The sequence below is a fragment of the Mandrillus leucophaeus genome, unplaced genomic scaffold, assembly GCF_000951045.1.
Source record: "Mandrillus leucophaeus isolate KB7577 unplaced genomic scaffold, Mleu.le_1.0 Scaffold528, whole genome shotgun sequence".
Classification (NCBI taxonomy): Eukaryota; Metazoa; Chordata; class Mammalia; order Primates; family Cercopithecidae; genus Mandrillus; species Mandrillus leucophaeus.
In genome coordinates, this window is record NW_012105675.1 from 999,087 (window position 1) to 1,020,971 (window position 21,885).

Genomic DNA, 21,885 nt, shown 5'->3' on the forward strand with positions numbered 1-21,885 from the left:
GAAAACTTTCTCATAATTCTGGAGGCTAGAAGTTCAATATGAAGTTTGCACCGGGCTTGGTCTCTTGTGAGGCCTCTCCCACAGCTTGCAGATGGCTGCCTTACTCCTGTCTTCACGTGATCACCACACTGCTTCCACATGTTTCTGGTGTCTCCTTGTGTACCCAAATTTCCTTTTCTTATAAGAGCACCAATGATGTATCACTTAGTGTTGGGCAATACATTTAATAAGCAAGTTTCAGAAGTAGAAAGAACACAAAAATTATTGGGAAAACTTTTTTAAAAATCTCATATCTAAACCAGAATTTTAACATGAATAGAAGCTCTTTAGGTGGACAAGGGTGGGAAGTGGTCATTTGAAGCTTAGGGAACAATGTTGAATACTATCTTGAAGTTACTACGTTGTTGATAAAAAATTAATTATCAATTTAAGGTTTAATTACAAGATTTTATTTCATATTAATTTTAAATATTTGTTTTTCTGGTCAATAACACAATAAGAATAGAAAATTACAGACAGAGTCTATTCAAGACAGCCACCCTAGGATAAGGGACAAATTTTTGTATCCCAGCCTAATAAAAGAGAGAAATGAGATAAACTCTAAAAAGAAGATACAGACATTGGTGACGATTTGAAATAGAGGGAGTTATGACTGTAAAAAAGAAAATAAGAATATCAGGTGATTACATGGCTTTTACAATTTTAGGCTATTTTTCCATCTGTAAAGTAAAATTCATGTTAGATTACAAAATCACAGCAAAACAATAAAAGATAAATGTATGTTGACCTATGGTGTGTGAAGCAAGGTTGTGAAATAATAAGACAACTTACCTTATTTTTCAGTAAGTCTCCTATGATTACTTATTTAGATTTGATCTAGTTTTCAAAGAAATGGAGAGAAAAATATAAGTTGGCTAAGGTCATTGTTTTTCATAAAGCGAAACTTGAGTAATAACTAACATATGTAAAACTTTCAGTTTAGGAATAATTTTCTCATCTGTTATTCTTAAGACTTTTATTATAATTCCTTGAGTAGGCATAGGATCTGACATAGTTACTCCCAGAAATGGTAAATAAGTGTTTAAGATCTAAACATAAGTGTATGGTAGAAACCTAAAGAAATCTGACTCTGACTGCAGATGAAGTAGTCTCATCATCACAACATACTGTCTTTTCTTTTTTAAATTAAATTTAATTTTATTATACTTTATGTTCTAGGGTACACGTGCACAATGTGCAGGTTTGTTACATACGTATACATGTGCTATGTTGGTGTGCTGCACCCATTAACTCGTCATTTATATTAGGTATATCTCCCAGTGCTATCCTTCTCCCCCGCCAACCCCATAACAGGCCCCGGTGTGTGATATTCCCCTTCCTGTGTCCAAGTGATCTCATTGTTCAGTTCCCACCTACAAGTGAGAACACACAGTATTTGGTTTTCTGTTGTTGCGATAGTTTGCTGAGAATGATGGTTTCCAACTGCATCCATGTCCCTACAAAAGGACACGAACTTATCCTTTTTTATGGCTGCATAGTATTCCATGGTGTATATGTGCCACATTTTCTTAATCCAGTCTGTCATTGGTGGACATTTGGGTTGGTTCCAAGTCTTTGCTATTGTGAATAGTGCCACAATAAACATACATGTGCATGTGTCTTTATAGCAGCATGATTTATAATCCTTTGGGTATATATCCAGTAATGGGATGGCTGGGTCAAATGGCATTTCTAGTTCCAGATCCTTGAGGAATTGCCACACTGTCTTCCACAATGGTTGAACTAGTTTACAATCCCACCAACAGTGTAAAAGTGTTCCTATTTCTCCACATCCTCTCCAACACCTGTTGTTTTCTGACTTTTTAATGATCACCATTCTAACTGGTGTGAGATGGTATCTCATTGTGGTTTTGATTTGCATTTCTCTGATGGCTAGTGATGCTGAGCATTTTTTCATGTGTCTGTTGGCTGCATAAATGTCTTCTTTTGAGAAGTGTCTGTTAATATCCTTTTGCCTACTCTTTGATGGGGTTGTTTTTTTTTTCTCGTAAATTTGTTTGAGTTCTTTGTAGGTTCTGGATATTAGCCCTTTGTCAGATGAGTAGATTGCAAAAATTTTCTCTCATTCTGTAGGTTGCCTGTTCATTCTGATGGTAGTTTCTTTTGCTGTGCAGAAGTTCTTTAGTTTAATGAGATCCCATTTGTCAATTTTGGCTTTTGTTGCCATTGCTTTTGGTGTTTTAGACATGAAGTCTTTGCTCATGCCTATGTCCTGAATGGTATTAGGTTTTCTTCTATGGCTTTTATGGTTTAAGGTCTAACATTTAAGTCTCTAATCCATCTTGAATTAATTTTTGTATAAGGTATAAGGAAGGGATCCAGTTTCAGATTTCTACTTATGGCTAGCCAGTTTTCCCATAATCATTTATTAAATAGGGAAACCTTTCCCCATTTCTTGTTTTTGTCAGGTTTGTCAAAGCTCAGATAGTTGTAGATGTGTGGTATTATTTCTGAGGGCTCTGTTGTGTTCCATTGGTCTATATCTCTGTTTTGGTACCAGTATCATGCTGTTTTGGTTACTGTAGCCTTATAGTATAGTTTGAAGTTAGGTAGCATGATGTCTCCAGCTTTGTTCTTTTGAGTTAGGATTGTCTTGGCAATGCAGGCTCTTTTTTGATTCCATATGAACTTGAAAGTAGTTTTTTCCAATTCTGTGAAGAAAGACATTGATAACTTGATGACTGTCTTAAAGACAAACATGAGTTTATTCCAGAGATAAAACGGAAAAGCTTTGCTTCTGAGAAGCAAACTTGAGGAAGGAATTTGAAAATAACAACCATCACCACAACAACAGTGTTCATTATAATTTTTTTATTTTGCTATGTTAGTTCATAATGCAATGTGAAAGTAACTAGTGATACTTCTTATTTACTCAATATGTGCTAGACATGTTGGTAAGCTTTTTATGTGTATTATCTCATTTAATGTTCTCAATATTTGCATATTGTAGGGAAAAATGGTGCACTGTATAATTGCTAAGAAATAATGACAGTAAGAAACACAAAAACCTGACTTCCAAAAAAATCCATCTTAATGACAGTCCAAGATGAAAAAAAAACATAACTTGTCAAATCCTAAAATAAAGACTTGCTTTTTGCTTAAGTAACTATCATTCCACCTAAGTTTGTAAACCTCAACAAAATGCCTGACTTTTTTAGTTTTTAATTTTGTGCACTAAGGCATAAAGCAGATATGTAAAATTGTTACAATATTAAGAAAATAATGAAGGGAGAAGAAAAAAGGAAGGGGGACAAAAGCAAGGGAAAGGGGAAGGGAGGAAGAGACAGAAGGAGGAAGCAAGGAAGACAAAAAGATCTTCCTGTTCACAACTTGTATACTACAATAATATCTATAATTTAGACTTGATATCAGAAATGCAAGCTGAGATTAAAGGAAATCTTAGGTTGACATATTTAAAATTGCTGATATTTCACTACTTTTCTTTTTAACAAAAATGTCAATTTCTTCAAGTTCCAAATAATATAAATAGAAATCATAAAGGTTAATACCCTTTGGTAGTGACAACTACAAGCAATTGAAATACTTTTTCTCAATCTGATCATGAAATATGTACCTTAGATTTCCCTGGACTCTTGGTAGTATTTTAACATGAAATCTCAGTTGACGGCCTTCAATCACTCTGAGGTCATCAATCTAAAGTTTAAAACTTGTATTCCTTACTCACCTTGATTATGTCAATAAACATAAATGCTCTATAAATATTCTGGAAATATTATTAAAGAGAAAAACAGTAGAATAATTTTCATCACTAAATTTTTAGTTTGATATGAGAATGGCAAGTATAGGAAGATGGTATAAAACTGCTGAAAACTATAAGAAATACGTTATTAGATTCCTATTTGAAATATATGTATGAGTACCTATGCTACGTTTTCGATGCTAAAACATCAATAAATCTATCAAAGATTAAATTTACTAAAAATATAAATTTCGTTGTATGGAGAATTTCATTAAACAGTGAACTTCATTAGAAATAAAGAGAATAGAGGTGGCCCTGCCCCGTTCATGTAAATTTCCTTCAGGTCACCGGGAAATATGCACCAGCATAATTCTCAAACTTATTTTAAAAAGTAAATCACATATAAGCTTTTAAGAAAAATGCATATTGTAAATTCTTAAATAAAATAGATAATAAATTTAACATTGCAAATGCTAGGAATAGTATAGAATTTTCATATTATTATCTTATAAAAATTAAGAAAAGCCGGGAATGCAGCTATAAGTTAGTGTGTTAAATATTTTAAGCTATTGTAACCCATGTAAGCTTAGAGTGACATTCTGTTATATTATTGAATATAAATTATAAAGGAAAACAATGCATCTGAAAAAGCAACTATATAAATATACCTAATTAGAAGCTGTAAGTATTTGTTTATATGGGTAAAAAGTATGGTGCTTGTATGTATAACTAAATAGAACATTGATATAAAGTATTTAATAAGAAGCATGGGTTTTGGTCAAGCAAAGTTGGAAAAAGGATCATTTGTAATCACAATAGTATATATTCTTTCTTAACAGGTGCCTTTAAAGGATTGCCATTTAATGCCATTCAAGATCTACTAAGCATCATTTTTGCATGACTACTGCAAAAGGATTACTTTACAAAAACCAGTTCCTTTGTCAAGAGCATACTTTGGACCCTGTTTTCAGAAAGCAGGTACAGTTCATCTTTATTAAAATGCCTATAAAATTGAAAGAAATGTTGAAAAAAAAATAAGATTCATGCATATCCTTAATGGAGCTCCTAATAACAACTGCTGAATATGCTAAAGCTTAATATGTTATTTTCTCAAATTAAGTGATTTTTCTTTGAATTGAAAACACCTTGATTGTGTCAGTAACATAAATGCCCTACAAACATTCTGCAAATATTATTAAAAGTGAAACAAGGTAAAATATTTGTCCTTACTAATTGTTTAGTTTGATATGAGGATGGCAAGTAAACGAATGTGTTATAAAATTGCTGAAAGCAATAAGGAAAACAATACTCAGATATAGCCTCCTGTTCCATGATATCTTTCTCAACTGACATATATAATGTGCTAGTAGATGGCTTTTGTGCTTTTTTATGTGCTTGAATTTTAAGGCAATGCTTAAGTTAAATAAGTAGGAAGTCATGGGTGGAGAGAGGTAGAGTCATCCCCACCAGGAAAGGGGATCTCCTGAAGGAAGATGGCTTTTATGCAGTTTGCACAGCAGCTCCTCATTCTTACATATTTACATAACCAATAGAAATTACTAAAGAGCAATTATGCTTATTTTGAGTAAAACTGGGCATAGTGTAAATAATAATCCTTTAAAATGAATACTCTAAAATACTTTGAAATACATCATTAGACGTTTGTTATTTACGACTAAATGGTACCAGTAGACTATCTTGAACTAAATCCATTGTGTGCTACTTAACTACAATACTTCTGATGTACTTTTTAAACAATCAATCAAGAAGGTCAGTACACTATGACTGTAGAATGATTATCTTAATCTGCTTATTTATAAAATGTTGACAATAGTGTACCCAATTTCAAGACTGTCACATGTTTATCCTTTAATTTGTTAGGTTAATCCAGGTTAATTGATTCAAAATCGGAGAGGAGTTTTCTCATCCTACTCTATGCTTTCAGTACCTTCATGCTTGAAAAATTAGCATTAAAGAAGATAAGTTACTAAATGTGGGTGTGAGAGCGGTTCTTTTGGAAGGTGTAGGAGTCTAAAGTTTTACCATGGTATTTGATTTTACTTTCTACTAGCCACACTCAAATTTTGGCAGCTCATTGCAGAAAATGTTACATTCCATGTGTCTTTTATTCATTTCATTAAATCATGCCAGTCTGTCATTTCGACTGCAGGCCCTAACTGTACCAGGTATCTCTAAATTAATCTTGTGAAGAAAAGCAACCACATTAAAAAAAAAGAAATTAAACAGAAAGTATAAAGAAAGGGAAGGGGAAGTATCTAACAGTGAAACCACAAATCATGTGAAAAAATTGAGTTCCATATAAATTAATCCATTGCTATTTTCTAACATTAGCCAGATTGTAAGCCAAATTTTGCCATCAAAATTCTGTTTGTTACAATAAGAATGATTTAAGAATAGGTTACATACACAAAATAATAATAATAATCTGTATTCTGTCTGTAAACGTAAGCATCTTGGAAGCTGTTATTTCCTATTTATAAAGCATTTTGTTCTTAACTCATAATCATGGATGCACGATAACAAATCAAACTCTAAATTTTGTTTTACGTCTGAGATATCTGTGAATACTAGAGATAAGTTAAATCTAAGCATCTTAATTGAATTTAGTAATGTTAGAACCAAGTTGTTTATGATGCTTGTGACATTCAAAGAAAGACAACCAAACCACTGAACACATCACAGCAGCTGTATGTAAGAGGGTTACAGATCTAATGCTCACTTCCAGATGGATGATGGATATGCAATTTGAATTTATACTAGACACATCAGCAGATGGAAATAGAATAGAGTAAATGTCTTGGACACCTGTGAACTGGTGCATTCTATCAATTACCAACCGAATTGTATTAAGTTCATGTAGTTCAACAGAAGTCTAATTAATTTTTTAGAAGAGGCTCTTTGTCAATCTATTAATAAATTCAGGTTTCAAGTTGAGGTTGTAGAGTGTATTTAACTGCACAGAGAACCTGTAGAATCAGGTTTGGCAGAGCAAAGTGCACTCTTATTATGTCATTTTTGTTGTTGTTCCTTCCAACTAATTGAAAAGCATATTGGTAGAATAGGAAGCAATTGAAACAAATGAGACAAACTGAGCACTCCAAAAAGACGTAAGTGAATTAGAATTGATGAATCTGATGAGAGTGGATTCACAGTGTCACTTTAAATGAAACACCATTTCATTCATATACTTGCACCTAATCTGTCACTGTAACGACTGAAAACATTCAGCTGCAAAACTGACAGTTTCATCTTGACATAACCAACTCAATTCCTGCCATAATAAGAGGCAATATATATTAAAAGGGGTCCTGAGTTCAGCCTTTGAGAATGAAATGTTCCACTCAATACTTATAGAACTCATCCAGGAGACACTGGCTCAGCTCCAAGAGGAAGAGCTTTATTTCATTAGAGAAGAGTCTGAGTGGCTCTAGGTTTATAGATTTTTAGCATTGCCAGGATTCTCATCACCTCATGAAAAGAAAGCTCTAAGTATCAATGTATGCATCTCTTAGAGAGTATTACAGTTGATAAGAATAGAGTAGAATGTGCTCTGAATTTCAAAAACAGGAAATCTAATTTTCGTCTCTAAAGCTCTTGACAATTGCATAGAGATTTAAAAAGAAAAACTTTTCATATTAGTTGCTACGTAAGTATTGTGTAAATTAACAGTGCTACTACTTGCTAAAATGTTTACAGTGTGGCCATAATTGACAAAACAATGAAGGAAGGTGGATGGAGACAGTTTTGACTGAATCCTTGAAAGAATTTCCTAGCAATTAGAGTGTCCACAGAAATCTTTCAAGGGTCATGTGTCCAGATGAATGAAAAGTGTAATTTCTTATCATCAGGAAGGGAGATGGAACAGTTCCACACAAAATTGTTATTCAACAATAAAATCTTTGAGGCGGTTGTTATAGACATCTGTGTTTTACCACTTGTAAAAATTGGTTATTTATTTTAACTATACTTATAGTTTTTTGTCTTTTAGAAAATATTGTTTTGAAGTATTTTATAGGAAAATTTGTTATATGAAGTATAAAAATGCCTAGTAAGGTCGGACACTGTGGTTCATATCTATAATCCCAGCCCTTTGGAAGGCCGAGATGGGCAGATCACCTGAGGTAGGGAGTGTGAGACCAGCCTGACCACCAACATGGAAAACCCCGTCTCTACTAAAAATACAAAATCAGCCGGACATGGTGGTGCATGTGTGTAATCTCAGCTACTTGGGAGGCTGAGGCAGGAGAATTGCTTGAACCCAGGAGGCGGGGGTTGCACTGAGCCAAGATCACACCATTGCACTCCAGCCTGGGCAACAAGAGCAAAACTTCATCTAAAAAAAAAAAAAAAAAAAAATATCTAGTAAGATGAACCAAAATAGAAATCAGTTGATATGAACATTGTAATCTGAGTTTGCATGAATTTCTTAGACAGCATTTATCTCTATCTGCCAGTTGTTGTGGTGGGAGGGGGTGGTTCAAGTTGGATATCGATGGATTACTTTCAATATCAGCCTATCCATAGGAAATACGTTGGTGAATTAATGTTTTCCAAGTTGAAGTTCCTAAGGATATGTAAGAAAACAGAATTTGCCCAAAGCAAGAGGAAGAAAAATAAGGAATACATTTTAGTGTGATAATGTAACAGATCATATAGGCTTTCTAGCACATACATTTTTGCTAGTGTGATTCAAGGCATCTACTGGTTGAAAACATGCAAACACTTTCGTTAATATGAATGTATGCAAAATACCTCATATATGATACTTACTCAGCAAATATTAACCTTTATTTAATATTTCTATTGTGGAAATAACTCATAGAAACAGAGGAAATATTTATTTTCTGGAATAAGTTTTGAGAATAGGAAAATTTCCATCCACCTCTGCTTACATACAAGCAATGGAACTGTTAGTCTCAATGCTTAGTCACCTGAACACCTCAAGGCTATACTACAACATAAGAAGGGCTTTATCTCTTCATGATGGGTCTGAAATTCAGTTCGTCTCTCTGAACTAAGCTTAGTATACACAGTGAATCCCAGACAGACAAATTCTTAACTAGATACAGAATTCTGCTTAGAAACTGTCACATTTGCTGAGTGTATTGAGACAATTCTGACAAATGGAAAGATTATAGGCTTTGAAATAAGTTAAAACTAAGATTGACTCTCTGCTGTAATATTTGCTAAGTGAAGAACTTGGCTGTATCTCAATCTTTATAAACCTCAACTTTCATTTGACTGTAAAAAGTGAATGCTATCTCATTTTTGTAAGGGTGCAAAAAGTTCACACAAAATCTATCTTATCTATATCTGTACATATACAAGCAATGACACACACACACACACACTCTCTTATATTTAAAACTTGGCATCTGAAAAGTGTTTAGCAGATGGTTATTATTGTGATAGAGTGAGTAACATACATTTTTAACCACTGAGTGGACTGAAACTTACTGAAAGTCTTGTAAGACTTAAAAAAAAAAAAAAAAAGGAAAGAAGTACATCAGGAAAGAAGGGAAGGAAGGAGGAAAGAAGGAAACAAAAGAAAGCAGGAAGGAAGGGAGGGAGGGGAGAGAGGAGGGAGTCAAGGAGGAAGCGAGGGAGGAAAGGGAGAAGGAAGGGAAGGAAGGAGGAAGAAAGGAGGGAGGGAAGGAGAGAGAGAGAGCCAAGGGGGAAGAGAGGGAAGGAAAGAGGGAGTAAGGGAAAGGAAGGGAAGAAAATATAGATTTGGCCTTTTGGGCATTCATATTTGCATTCTGGGGCTCTTGGGGTTATAAGACTAACATGGAAAAATGATACATTCCTATCGATCTGTCATAAATGATTAGAAAATGGAATAACAAGAGATCTCATGCATAATGGAAATAATGATTGTGTAGTATTGTGCTGGATTTTGGGTTAGTACCTAGCATTCTTTCCTAAGTCTTGTGCTCTCCAGAATATTAGAAGGCCAGAGACTCTGATAACTGCATTTCTCAAAACACCTGTCAGCAGGATTCATGATTAGGTGCCACTCAATGGGAGATGTAGAAGAGATAGGGAAAATGTAAGAGAAGCAGAAGTCCTATCATTTTCCTTCCGGCCACAGTGGCCTCAGATGCATTTTTTAGTATCATATGCCTCAGTGCTGGAAGCTGTGCTAATTGCTGGTAGTTTTAGAGTCCTGCAATGGCCACTATTTGAAAACTCGCAGTCATTTTAAGATTTAGCAGTGGTCTTTCCTGTCATTTGTTTCTTCAGCTCTTCTAACAGTTTAAAACAAGTTGATATCTAAATTTCTTTTTAATTAAAATACCTTAAATTTTATTTTTATTTTTCTGACCTAAACTTGATAAAGGAGATGCCTAAAAATAAACATATACACATGTGCGCGTGTGCACACACACACACACATATATATATATAAAAGCCTATGGAGATGCATAAAAATGGAGAGATATATTGTGTTCGTAGATGGGAAGACTCGATTTTCAAGAGTGTTAATCTTCCCTCAATTGGTTTTATTTTGGTCTAACTTCAAAAAGTGAATTTAGCAAAATTAAGATAGTGTGCTTTGCGGGTAGAGTGGAGCCTTGAAGTAACCTTTGGAAAATACTAGAAAGATCAGAGAACACTTTATGCCTCTATGAAAACCTGATATACAAGTGATGTGATATTAAAGACTAGTGGACAAAGAATGGACTATGCTCTAAATTGTGCTAGTAAAATATATTACTCCTCAAAAATTAAAATAAGATCTCTCAGAATGCCATACAATAAATAAATTAAAATAACTATAGATAGATGTAAGACTTAAAAGGCAGAACTTTAAATTTTAGAAAGAAGAAATTGGTAATAATTTAATTACCTCAACATACAGAAAGATATTTTAGACCCACAAAAAGCAGTTAACAAAATGACAGATGTGACTATAGTGGAAAATAAATGAAAAAGAAAACACAATTGTGACAAAACACCTTGGTGCCTAAACTTTTAATAACTCTCTTTTACCTGTAACATAATAATAAAAGAAAAGATTTAGCAATCATTACTTTTACATATCTGCAGTAGATCAACTTTCTAAGTGTGCAGTTTATCGTTGTAGTAAATTGCAATGTTGTATTTAATTTTTTAACTCTTCCTATCTCTGCACATTCAGTGTCTGACTTTCTACCTCTTCTCAGTAAAGGAATAAAATATACATACTTGATTCTTGACTTTGGATTTAGCCATGTGACCTGTTTTGATCAACTGAATTAACAAAAGGAATAGTATACTAGCTGTGAGGACAAGCCTTAAGACATAATGCATATTTCCACGAGCCATGTTGCTCTTTTTTCATCATCAAGAGAATAAGGGGGAAAAAAAGAGATATGTGGAATAGGTCATCCCAGATGAAACATCCCAGCCAAACCCAGCCATAATCAGCTGACCTTCAGCCACTCAAGATGAGCTAATGCTAATAAATTACTGTTGTTTTAGAACACAAAGTTTTGGGGTGATTTTTTGTGTAGCAATAGCTAACTGATAGAACTACTATTCACAAAATAATTTATATTCCACTATATTTTGACAACTCATTATCCCTAAATATGCATTTTACTTTTCTTCACTAATTTATCTGTTTATATTTTAACCCTATCTGGCATGCCTTATGCTCCCAATTATTCCACTTGTCATGTTAAAATAAAAATCAAATCCTACTATTTCCACAATATCTGAGTCTCATCTTATATGAAATAAGATAGCATCAATATTTGTTCTTCTGCTTTTCTTTTCTATACAATATTTTTAAGGCTCAGTACTGTGTCTTATACCAATCTGTGCCCCCATAATGTCTTCCACATAGTGCATTTTAAACTAATATTTGAAGAATAAATTAGATAGGTAACAGTTGATATGGCTGATATTTACAGTTACAAAGACAGATTTTTATATCATATACATATGCCTGTTTTATTTACAAGTTATTTCTCCAGATTGAAGTTTTTCTCTTACTCTGTTATGGTGTACAACAATTAAGGGAAAGAGAGAGTTAAAATGTAAATAAAGAGAATTGGCAACCACGCTTCTACAAATGTTAGGTAATCTTCAAGTGATGATCTATTATCCTCAGTGACAAGATGTCAAAATTAGGAAGTAGAAAACCCCTGCAGCTAATGTATGGTAAATTAATTAGTCTGTTAGTATCCAAGATTACACTGTAAGTGTTTTCCAAGTGTCAGTATTTACCTTACTAAATTTTAAGAGGCTAGCCAGAGGTTCAAATATTGGAATATTATTTCATGAATAGTATAATTCACTTAGCACAACAGTATTTCTTTTTCCTTTGGAAATAAAGTTAAAATATCTATATTTTCATGCTTCATAATTTAGAATTTGGTACCTATATATGCTTTTTAGTGAAGATTTCATGTGTCAAAAGCATAATAAATTGTCCAAAACACTTCCCTGGTAGTTTTTAAATTGCACATTGTGGCACCAGATCAGTGTTTAGCCGTCTATTTTATTACCATGACTGCAAATGTCATTTGTAAAAAGTTCTATGCTTTTATTTTAATGCTACTTTTGGCAAGCTGGTATGTTTACTATTCAAACAATTTTTTTAAACTAATTTTCTTCTGCTATGTTGAAAATGGGAAAAAAGAAACACATTTTTGGATCACCCATGATTTCGGTGACTTTTGGGGCTATACTTACACATACGATAAAACAGATAGGTTCCAGGGAAATAAGCTTACAATTGTAGTAGCTTATACCTATAAATTCTCATGCGTTCTTTTTGCTTTATAGAATGGGGAAAATCTGCAAGACTTAGTGTGACCACAGCTTCACAGACTTAATCTACAAACGAGATCCATATTATACTGAATATTTCCTGCTGTCTCTATGCTTCTCAAATAGGTTGATTACTTAAAATAATTAAACATTTTATAATTACTTTCTGAAAATTACTTTTAATAATGTATTAATAATGTGTTTGACACTAAGCATGTGGAATAGAAAATATTTTTTAAATCTCTGAGATTTTATTTGGGGTTAAAAGGAAGGTGAAAATTTTCTGTTATGTCTATATGTCACTATAGGAAATCATATTCTAAGATTTCAATGATGCAATGATGCATGGCAGTGGAAATAACAGAGATGAATACAATAGACTTTCCCATAGACTGAGTTTTCCAGGTCATTTAACTCTCTCTAGTGTCTTCAAAACTCTCCAACAGAGTTAATGATAACGGATTGTCGTATTATTGTCCTCATGGTGACTTGCTTGGGTAGAAGATAAAAAATGCTATACTCTCAAAGCTATAGGTAGAAATATAGTGATTACCAACTCATCAACTCTCTCTCTCTCTCTCTCTCACACACACACACACACACACACACACACACATTGCATTGTATCCTTTTATTAAAAATATAAATTATCAAGAATGAAATCAAGAGCTGAAAATTAAACAAAAACCGAAACTAAAAGGACCAGCACATACAAGCCTTGAGTGATAAAAATCCTGTTCATTGCTCTTAAAACATCTCAGACTCTTACTCGCAACTACATAGGCATCTTTGAAAGCAATTCAAACAAATTTTATTGTCTAGCTTCCCAATTCATGAGAGGGTAAAAATAGAATGTGAGAAGATAGATGGGCCTCTAGAAATACACACAGGACTATTCAATGAATGGAGAATTGACAGCCCCATAGTAGCAGCTAAGGAAACTGTAAGCATATTAAATAATTCTACTTGCAAAAAAACTTTGAAGTAGTTCATAAAGTAGCCAGCAAGTGGGAGGGTATGGTGATGGATATGATACTTACCTTAATTTGATCATTACATTATACAATACATAAGTGTATTGAAATAACACACAGTTACCCATAAATATGTATAATTATTATGTGTCATTTTAAAACAAAATAAAACTTTACATACACACACAGACACACACACATACAGTATTGGACTGAGTCACTTCCTAAGCAATATTAGTATATTGTTAATTAAGTTTGTACTGTCCAATAAGGATAGCTACTAGCCACATGTGGCTATTGAACTCTTGAAATGGGGCTAGTTTAAATTGAGGTGTGTTATGAAATTAAACATAACACAGGTTTCCAAGACACAGTATGAAAAAAGAAATGTAAAATATTTTATTGATAATGTTCATTTCATGTAGAAATTATAATATTTTCGATATTTGGGGTTAACAGAATATATATTTTTAAACAATGCTACCTTTTTTCTTTTTAACTGTTACTATTATAAAACATATTTACATATGTGGCTTGTATTTGTTGCTTGCCTATTTCTATTGAATAGGGCTGATCTAAAGTATTTCAGCACTAATATATAATTACTGATTAAGAATTAAATGTATCTCTCTTATATAACTAATCCAGCACATAGCTTTTATAATAAATCTCTTAGCCATATCTTAGTTCAAGGAAACATGAAGAAAACAAATAAAAGCTATTTCCTTTAAGCATTTTTTTTTTGTTTCTGTAAAGTTGATTCCACAGCCTTCTAGAATTTTAAAGTTCTTGAAATACTTATACAAGAGCTTCTGGGTAGTGATTATTTTTCTTCTAAGTCATACATAAATAACTATGATTACATGCTTGGAATTAGAAGATCTCTAATGAAAGTCATCTGTGTAGCTTGAAGAAGCATCAGTATATCCCAACTGAAAGAGTGAGGCACCGTGTAGCATTGACACTCCACCAAACGAAAGTCTGTGACAGAGACCTGAACTACTCTCAATGCCGTTTCTAGTTATAGTAAACTTAGTCACACCGTTTGCTCTTACTCTAGGCCCAAACAGTCCTGGTTTCAACCCTGCTTCTCAGTTTTGGCTCTTGGAGGCATGCAACAATTACTCAAGCTATGATAAGAAATAAACAAGAAAGTAGACAAAACAGAAGAAAGGACTTTAGAACATATAGATACACACCTCAGTGTTGACTAGAACTCCAGAGTATTGAAAACTACTAATAGAGGTACCAAATCAAGCAAATATCACTACAATCCAAAATAGATTTATTTAGTTTGCTTAAAAGTAGAATCCTGTCCTGAAGTTTAAAATTTCATGAAAAGCACACATAGTTCCAACATAATAAATCATAGCTCCAAGTGTGAATGTGAAACTAATATTTTGATTAAAAATTATTCATGTGCTGGCCTATGTTGTCATACTTATATATGCCAATATCATCTTTAAATTTGAAGGTTTGTATAAACTGGGTTATTTTCTTTTTAATAAAACATGAAATATAGTTCTAATATACATTGTTTCTGTGTTGTCTGATTTGAATAGGTGTTATTTGACTTTCTGGCCCTCACCCTAACTATCAGCAAAGCCAAATAGACATACTTGAAACAATAATGGACATTCAGAGTATTCCTCAGCAGTACTTCCTTGGAAATCGTATTCAATAGCACGAGAGCTGTTTCAACCACTGCTTGTAGTCCAAATTGGTACAACCTATAATAACAGCAATAGCAAATATTCAGCATTTGTTTGTGCAGTGTCAGAAGCTATTCTCACAGCAACTTACTAGTTCAAGCTTATTAATATCTCTAGGAATTTAAAGCAGAGAGATCAAGAAGTAACTAGTTGAGGGGGTTTCAAACCTGTGCAATATTGTTCTGAAGTCTCTGTTTTTTAGCCACATCTCACTTCTGCCACACAGAAATCTTCAGTCTTTTAATCCTACTTATGAAAACATAAGTTCTCTGGAGTCATGTTACCTATATGGTGCCCATGCTAAAAATTCTAGATATTTTTTATAATAAAGTTTCCAGATTGTTTTTGGAAGTTGCTTTAGTCTGGGTTTCCTTTAAGCATACACTGAAAATAGTTTAACAGGAGGTGATCTGAGGAAGCAAGCAGAAGTGAGAGAGTGGGGAAAACAAGACAGAGAATGGAGAAAAGTCGAGAAGGACATAATAATGAGCAGGTCCACACGTGCAAGTATTTGGAGCTTCATCTTGCTCCAGCTTCTTGTATATCTTCCCTCTGAGGTTTCATACAAAACACACCTCAGAATTTTCACAATGATAGATGGAAAGCTGGGGTAAATATATTCCTAATTAGGCTCATGGGTGAGGGTTGACTTTAGGGCTGTTAAAACTCAGATCCCTTTCAAGCTGCCCTGTACTTGGCTGAACAAGCCCCCATGGTGCTAAAGAAAATCTTGAGGCAGAGAAGCAGCCATGAGACTCAGACTCTCCAGATGGCACAATGAGTGCAGGAACAGTCCTCAGTGCCTGCAGGGGGACTGATTCACCATTGCGGACTGGAGCATTAATAGCATCTGCTACTGAAGTGTAAATATAGTCAGATTCCCTGGAAACACAGAGAATCCTACAAGAGATTTCTTCAGGAAATGTTTGAGCCTTCTTCACCCTAACCTTATTCTTGGGAAAAAATAAAAAATAATAATAACTTTTTGTTTTTAGATTGTTGACTTAACCTTTAATTTATTGGTGGGGTATGTTTGTACACAGTAGTAAATTCAATAAATGTCAACTACATTATTGTAACTAGTTCCTCTAATACTAGGAAAGTTCAGTCAAAAATATCAATCAAATTAGCTATTAGGGATAAAATTGTCAAAATAAATCGGTTAAGAGAATGTTTCACTTTTTTGTGTGATGAGCTTATAGCTTCGATAAACAACCTAAGGGTATAATTTATGCACTCTGAGTTGCTTGAATGACATGGCCTCAAACAGGTATGCCAGGCAGGAAATAAATAATCGGTTGTAGAATTCCTTAAGTAACATTTATTTTACGATTTGTCTTATATTTCTAATACTAATTATCTTTATTGTGAAATAAAAGTGACTTTTTTTCTATTTATTCCACAATTTTCTTAATGTCTTATAAACTAGACAAGAATAAGAACTAAGCCGGGTGCGGTGGCTCATTCCTGTAATGCCAGCATTTTGGGAGGCTAAGGCGGGAGGATTACCTGAGGTCAGGAGTTTCAGACCAGCCTGGCCATCATGGTGAGACTCCATCTCTACTAAAAATACAACAATTAGCCGGTCATGGTGGTGGATGCCTATAATCCCAGCTACTTGGGAGGCTGAGGCAGGAGAATCGCTTGACCCCAGGAGGCAGAGGTTGCGGTGAGCCTAGACCGCGCCATTGCACTCCAGCCTGGGTGACAGAGTGCGACTCCATCTCAAAAAATAAAAATAAAAATAAAAATAAACAGTAAGAGCTAAAATGTTTACTAAACAGTGGATATAGAAAGAAGATCACTGTGACAGCATGACAATTCACAATAGTAAAAGGGAAACATGCTTGGGGTACAGATTTTTTTTTTACAAATTACCATGTTCTAAAGAACTTTAACAAGAATTTTGAAATCACATAAGGACACATACAGAGCATTTCTTCATACCTTTTGAAGCTAGAAGGGGAATCAGTGTATTTCTTAATAATTTTTTTCTATATCTTATCAGAGAAAGGACAGTCCATTCACTTTTTTCTTAATATTAAGATGTATGTGAAATGAAGATAAGCATAATCTTAGAAGAGACTTTTGAAAAACATGTTGTAGCTGTGGAATTTAAGTTAATTTATAAATATTACAGTCAAATAGTAAGTTACATATTTTTCTGGGACTATCTATTATTTTCCACTTGAGACTATTCAAAGAAAAAAATGTATAAAAAGTTTTTTTTTGGAATATTGAAAGTATAATATCAGTAGTTATTTCTATGTTCTATCAAAGTTTAAAAAATCAAAACAATAAATCTGTACTAAATGTTTTCTTTACTATTGAAATGACTACTATCACATTAAAATTGAAAAAATATTCAACTATAGGATATTTCAGAGTATTATATGCCATACTACATGCTATAGTTTAAATTCATAAACTTATTTGTAAAAATTAAATTGCCATAAAATAGAAAATTGATTTTTCTATATATGTTTTTTTTGAAAGTGGTTCCTTCCATTTACATTAGTATTATAAGTAGTTGTTAATTGTATACTGTTATGAATACAAAGCATCTTTAAATATGCAACACAATGAAATGTCTGCTATATAATATCTACTCATTTAAAAATGTTTGACTTACTCATCTTTCCACCCAGCCTGATCAAACAGCTCTATACTTGAATCTCATTATTTTTATTTCATAAAACTGCTTTTATTGAATTGCATTTTGGTCTTTGCTATTTATTTGTATTGAGAGACATAATAAGATTTGGTAATATTCAAATCATGAGAATGAGTAGGGCATGGTGCCCACCATGTTTGACAGGGTTCCATTAGGGGGTTGGGATGGAATGAGAGGTGGAGAATGTCTCTTTTTTCTTACAACAGAGAACCGTTGTTCATTTTGGGGATAACTTTTTTTGTTGCTGTTTAATTTTATTTTGTTGCTATTTTTAACATTCAGTGAGAACTGGGGTGGGTATTTATTTTAATCTCCCTGATTCTGTAAAATAATGTTATTTATAGTATTTCATTCTGCTTTGGCTGATGTAAAATCAAATTAAAGGCAAAATGGGAGCGAAGAAACTGTACTAGGTTTTACAATATCTTCCATTTTCTTTTCTCATTTGTATTTTCTCTATTTGTATATGCTTGTTTATTATATTTGCTTATTTTATTTATATTTATGTAATTTGCGTCAACTTTTGTTATAAAATGTGTTAAATAATCTATGAAAATCATTATAACACCTTTTTTCTAATTTTCTAAGAGTTTTGTTGGTGCTTAATCAATTTTATGTATTTTGTTCTTTCACATATATATATATCTGTGAAATATAAATATGTGTGTATATGTACATATATATAGTGTCCATTATGAGTGAACTAGAACTATAGCCATGAATCATTTTAATCCTTATCCCTATAGATAAATGCTGAGGGGATGGATACCCCATCTCTATGGTGTGCCTATTTCACATTGCATGCCTACATTAAAACATCTTATTTACTCCATAAATGTATACACCTACTATGTACCCACAAAAATTAAAAATTTAAACATTAAAATTTAAAAAAAAAACTTTATCCTTTTGAAATTCGCTTTCTAGTATGAAAATGAAGGTATTAATGAATAAATTAAAATGTACAATACTTTGAAGTGATGAATGTCTTGGCAGAAATAAATCTAAGTTAAAGGGATAGAGAATGTTATGGTTGGGTGGTTTTTTGCTTTCGTTTTTCTGGGAGATTCTGGAAGACTTTTTTGCTAAGGCAGTGTTTGCTTTGAGGCATAGAAAATGTAAGGGTGACAGTCATGTGAATTTTTTTGGTGACAGAAGGGACATCAAGTGAAAATGTCCTGAAGTGGCCAGGCACGGCGGCTCACGCCTGTAATCCCAGCACTTTGGGAGGCCTAGGTGGGTGGATCACGAGGTCAGGAGATCGAGACCATCCCGGCTAACACGGTGAAACCCCGTCTCTACTAAAAAAAAAAAAAATACAAAAATAGCTGGGCGTGGTGGCGGGTGCCTGTAGTCCCAGCTACTTGGTAGGCTGAGTCAGGAGAATGACCTGAACCCGGGAGGCGGAGCTTGCTGTGAGCCAAGATCAGGCCACTGCACTCCAGCCTGGGCAACACAGGGAGACTCGGAACAAAAAAAAAAAAAAAAAAAAAGAAAGAAAGAAAAAAGAAAAAGAAAAAAAAGAAAATACCCTGAAGCAAGAATGTTTTTGATTGGAGTAGAGAAGAGTGAGATGGAGAGTGAAAAAAGTGAGATCAGAGAGCTGGTGGGATAAAACCAAAATCATTTTTTAGAAAAAGAAATACATCAATGTGAGACATTGTGTGGACTTTGGTTTTCACCCTCTGTAAGGGTAGATAGCAAACTACTGGAGAGTTTTGAACTGAGCAATGTCGTGATTTAATTTACATTTTAAGCAATTACTGTTCGATTAGATATGACATGTAAGAAAAGGGAAAGCATAAAGGATGATCCCAGTATTTTGTTCTACAGGAACTAGAGGGTGGGAGTTGCCTAGATAACTAGAAACAAGATTCTTCTTATTGAGATTGGACAAGTGTCAGAGAAAGCAGTTTTGGGATGGGAAGATTAAGGAGATCATTTCCAGACAGGTGTGGGTGCATATTTGATATACTAGCGAAGATGTAAAATAGTCAGCAGGACATGTAAATTTGGAGTATAAGAAAGCTGAGTTGGCTGGAGATACAAAATTGAAAGTCGGCACTGGTGTGTCTGACAATACTCTGAAAGAAGACAGGAAAAGTAAGGATTATGTGGACCAAAACAGATTACAGAGATGTGGATAATTAGGGGCGGGGTGTGGGGTGGGGGGAAGACCTGAGAAGGAGCACCTACAGAGGTTGAAAGAACAAGTGAAGAATGGTGATGTAAATTGTAAAGATTTAAGGAGGAAGTGAAAAGCCATGACAAAATTGGTTAGATAAGAACTTAGGAGTGATTTTTTATTTGTTTTGGTGTTACTGTTACTTGCTAAGAGCTTTTGCAATGGCGTGGAAATTATGGTGGAATTGAAAGCCTGGTCTAAGTGCATTTGAGATCAAATAGGAGGAAAAGCAAAGAAAGCAAGTACAGATAGATTTTTCTCTAAAGCAACAATAACTAATAGAAACAATCATAAAAATAATTATATAAAATAATTTAATGAAAGTAAACAATTGCAAAAGCTATGATATTACAATTACATAAATCTACATTAAACATATTCATGACCACAAAATATAATTCCATTGCTTTCCTTAGAAATTGTGTTTTCAGGCTGCTACCTGTCAGTATTTTGGATAAACTTTTCTACTTGCTTCTGCTGCTTCTCTAAGTCTCCCCTATTTTGAACTGCCTGGTTAAACAATAATTCATTAAAGGTCATACTTTTGGGTGATTGAAATACTTGATGTCTTATAAAGCATTTGCTGGCAAGTTTTATTATTATATTTGCATCTTGTACCTTTTGTAAATTAGATAAAAGCCTAACAAGAGATGAAACAAGAATTCAATACCATCTTGTAACTGGAAGGGAGGCTTCTCTATGAAAGTATGTTTATTCTAATGAATAATCATAGCGAACTGAAATGATTTAACTGCTAGTATTATGATAAATAAAACATTGAATATTTATTTTAAATAGATATAAATATGTATTACAAACAAAATACAAATTTCCCTAAATGAAATATTTGGAATTTGTTTTCAGATTAACCACATGTGAATACAAATAGCTTACATTTATAATCTCATTTTATATTATTTCAGTAGTTTCACAGTATGCCTTTTTGAAGCATTAAAACTTAGAGGTAGTCTGTAAGTATGAAATTATATGGAATTTGTCATCAGGAAGCATTAGTTTGAATCCCAACTCTAGTAATTCAAACTGCATGATTTGGAGCAAACCTTCATTTTCTCAGGTTCTTCACCTGTAAAATTGGAATAATCAGAATATTTACTAAACTGGATCACTGTGGAAGTCAGTGGAATGTGCCATGATCAGTAAGTCACGTGTCTTGTACTCTTTGTGAAAGGGAAAATATATTATCTACAAACAACAAAAAGTGGAAAAGAAAAGAAAAAGGAAAAACTTAAAGGTTATATTTCACCTTACAAGAACGTTTTTTTACTTGAAGGTCCTAAATCAGTCTCTGTTAAGTTACTGAGGAGACAAAATTCCAGTGATAGAAACCTTCATGAATATGCCGTGAGTCCAGTTTCTCACATTTGTAATTCAAGAAAAATTAAATGACAAATCATGGCAGAAGAAAAGTACTGTGAGAGAACTAAAATAGTGAAGAAATCACTGGTGTAATTAGCATCCAAGGAGGAATCACTACAATAATCCAGATTTGAATTAAAAATTATAATTTAAACTTGGTTCAAGAGCATCTTGGCCTGCTTAATAAAATTGTAAGCTATCTAACATATCTAGTAATAAATCAGTGATTATTTGTCATGCTGATCTTTTCCATATTAAAAAAAAAATTAGTATCAGAATGATACTAATGAAAAAATAGTCTTAAATATCAGAAGCAAACATTTTACTTGCTATTTGTAAATAAGATTTTACATAATTTAAAATATTTTAAAATTTGCAATTTAGTGTGTGTAATTTGACTCATTGCTACAAGCTATTTCTCA

At 33.3% G+C, this 21,885-nt stretch overlaps 1 protein-coding gene across 1 annotated transcript in view; it reads left to right on the plus strand.

Annotated features, from left to right (window-relative positions):
* Nucleotides 1-21,885, plus strand: part of LOC105551585 (contactin-5-like) — a 1,043,690-nt gene that overhangs the window by 312,088 nt on the left and 709,717 nt on the right. Inside the window, exon 2 of the mRNA XM_011996879.1 lies at nucleotides 4,600-4,738. The gene's annotated coding sequence lies outside the window, so the exon portion shown is untranslated. The remainder of the gene's footprint in view (nucleotides 1-4,599; nucleotides 4,739-21,885) is intronic.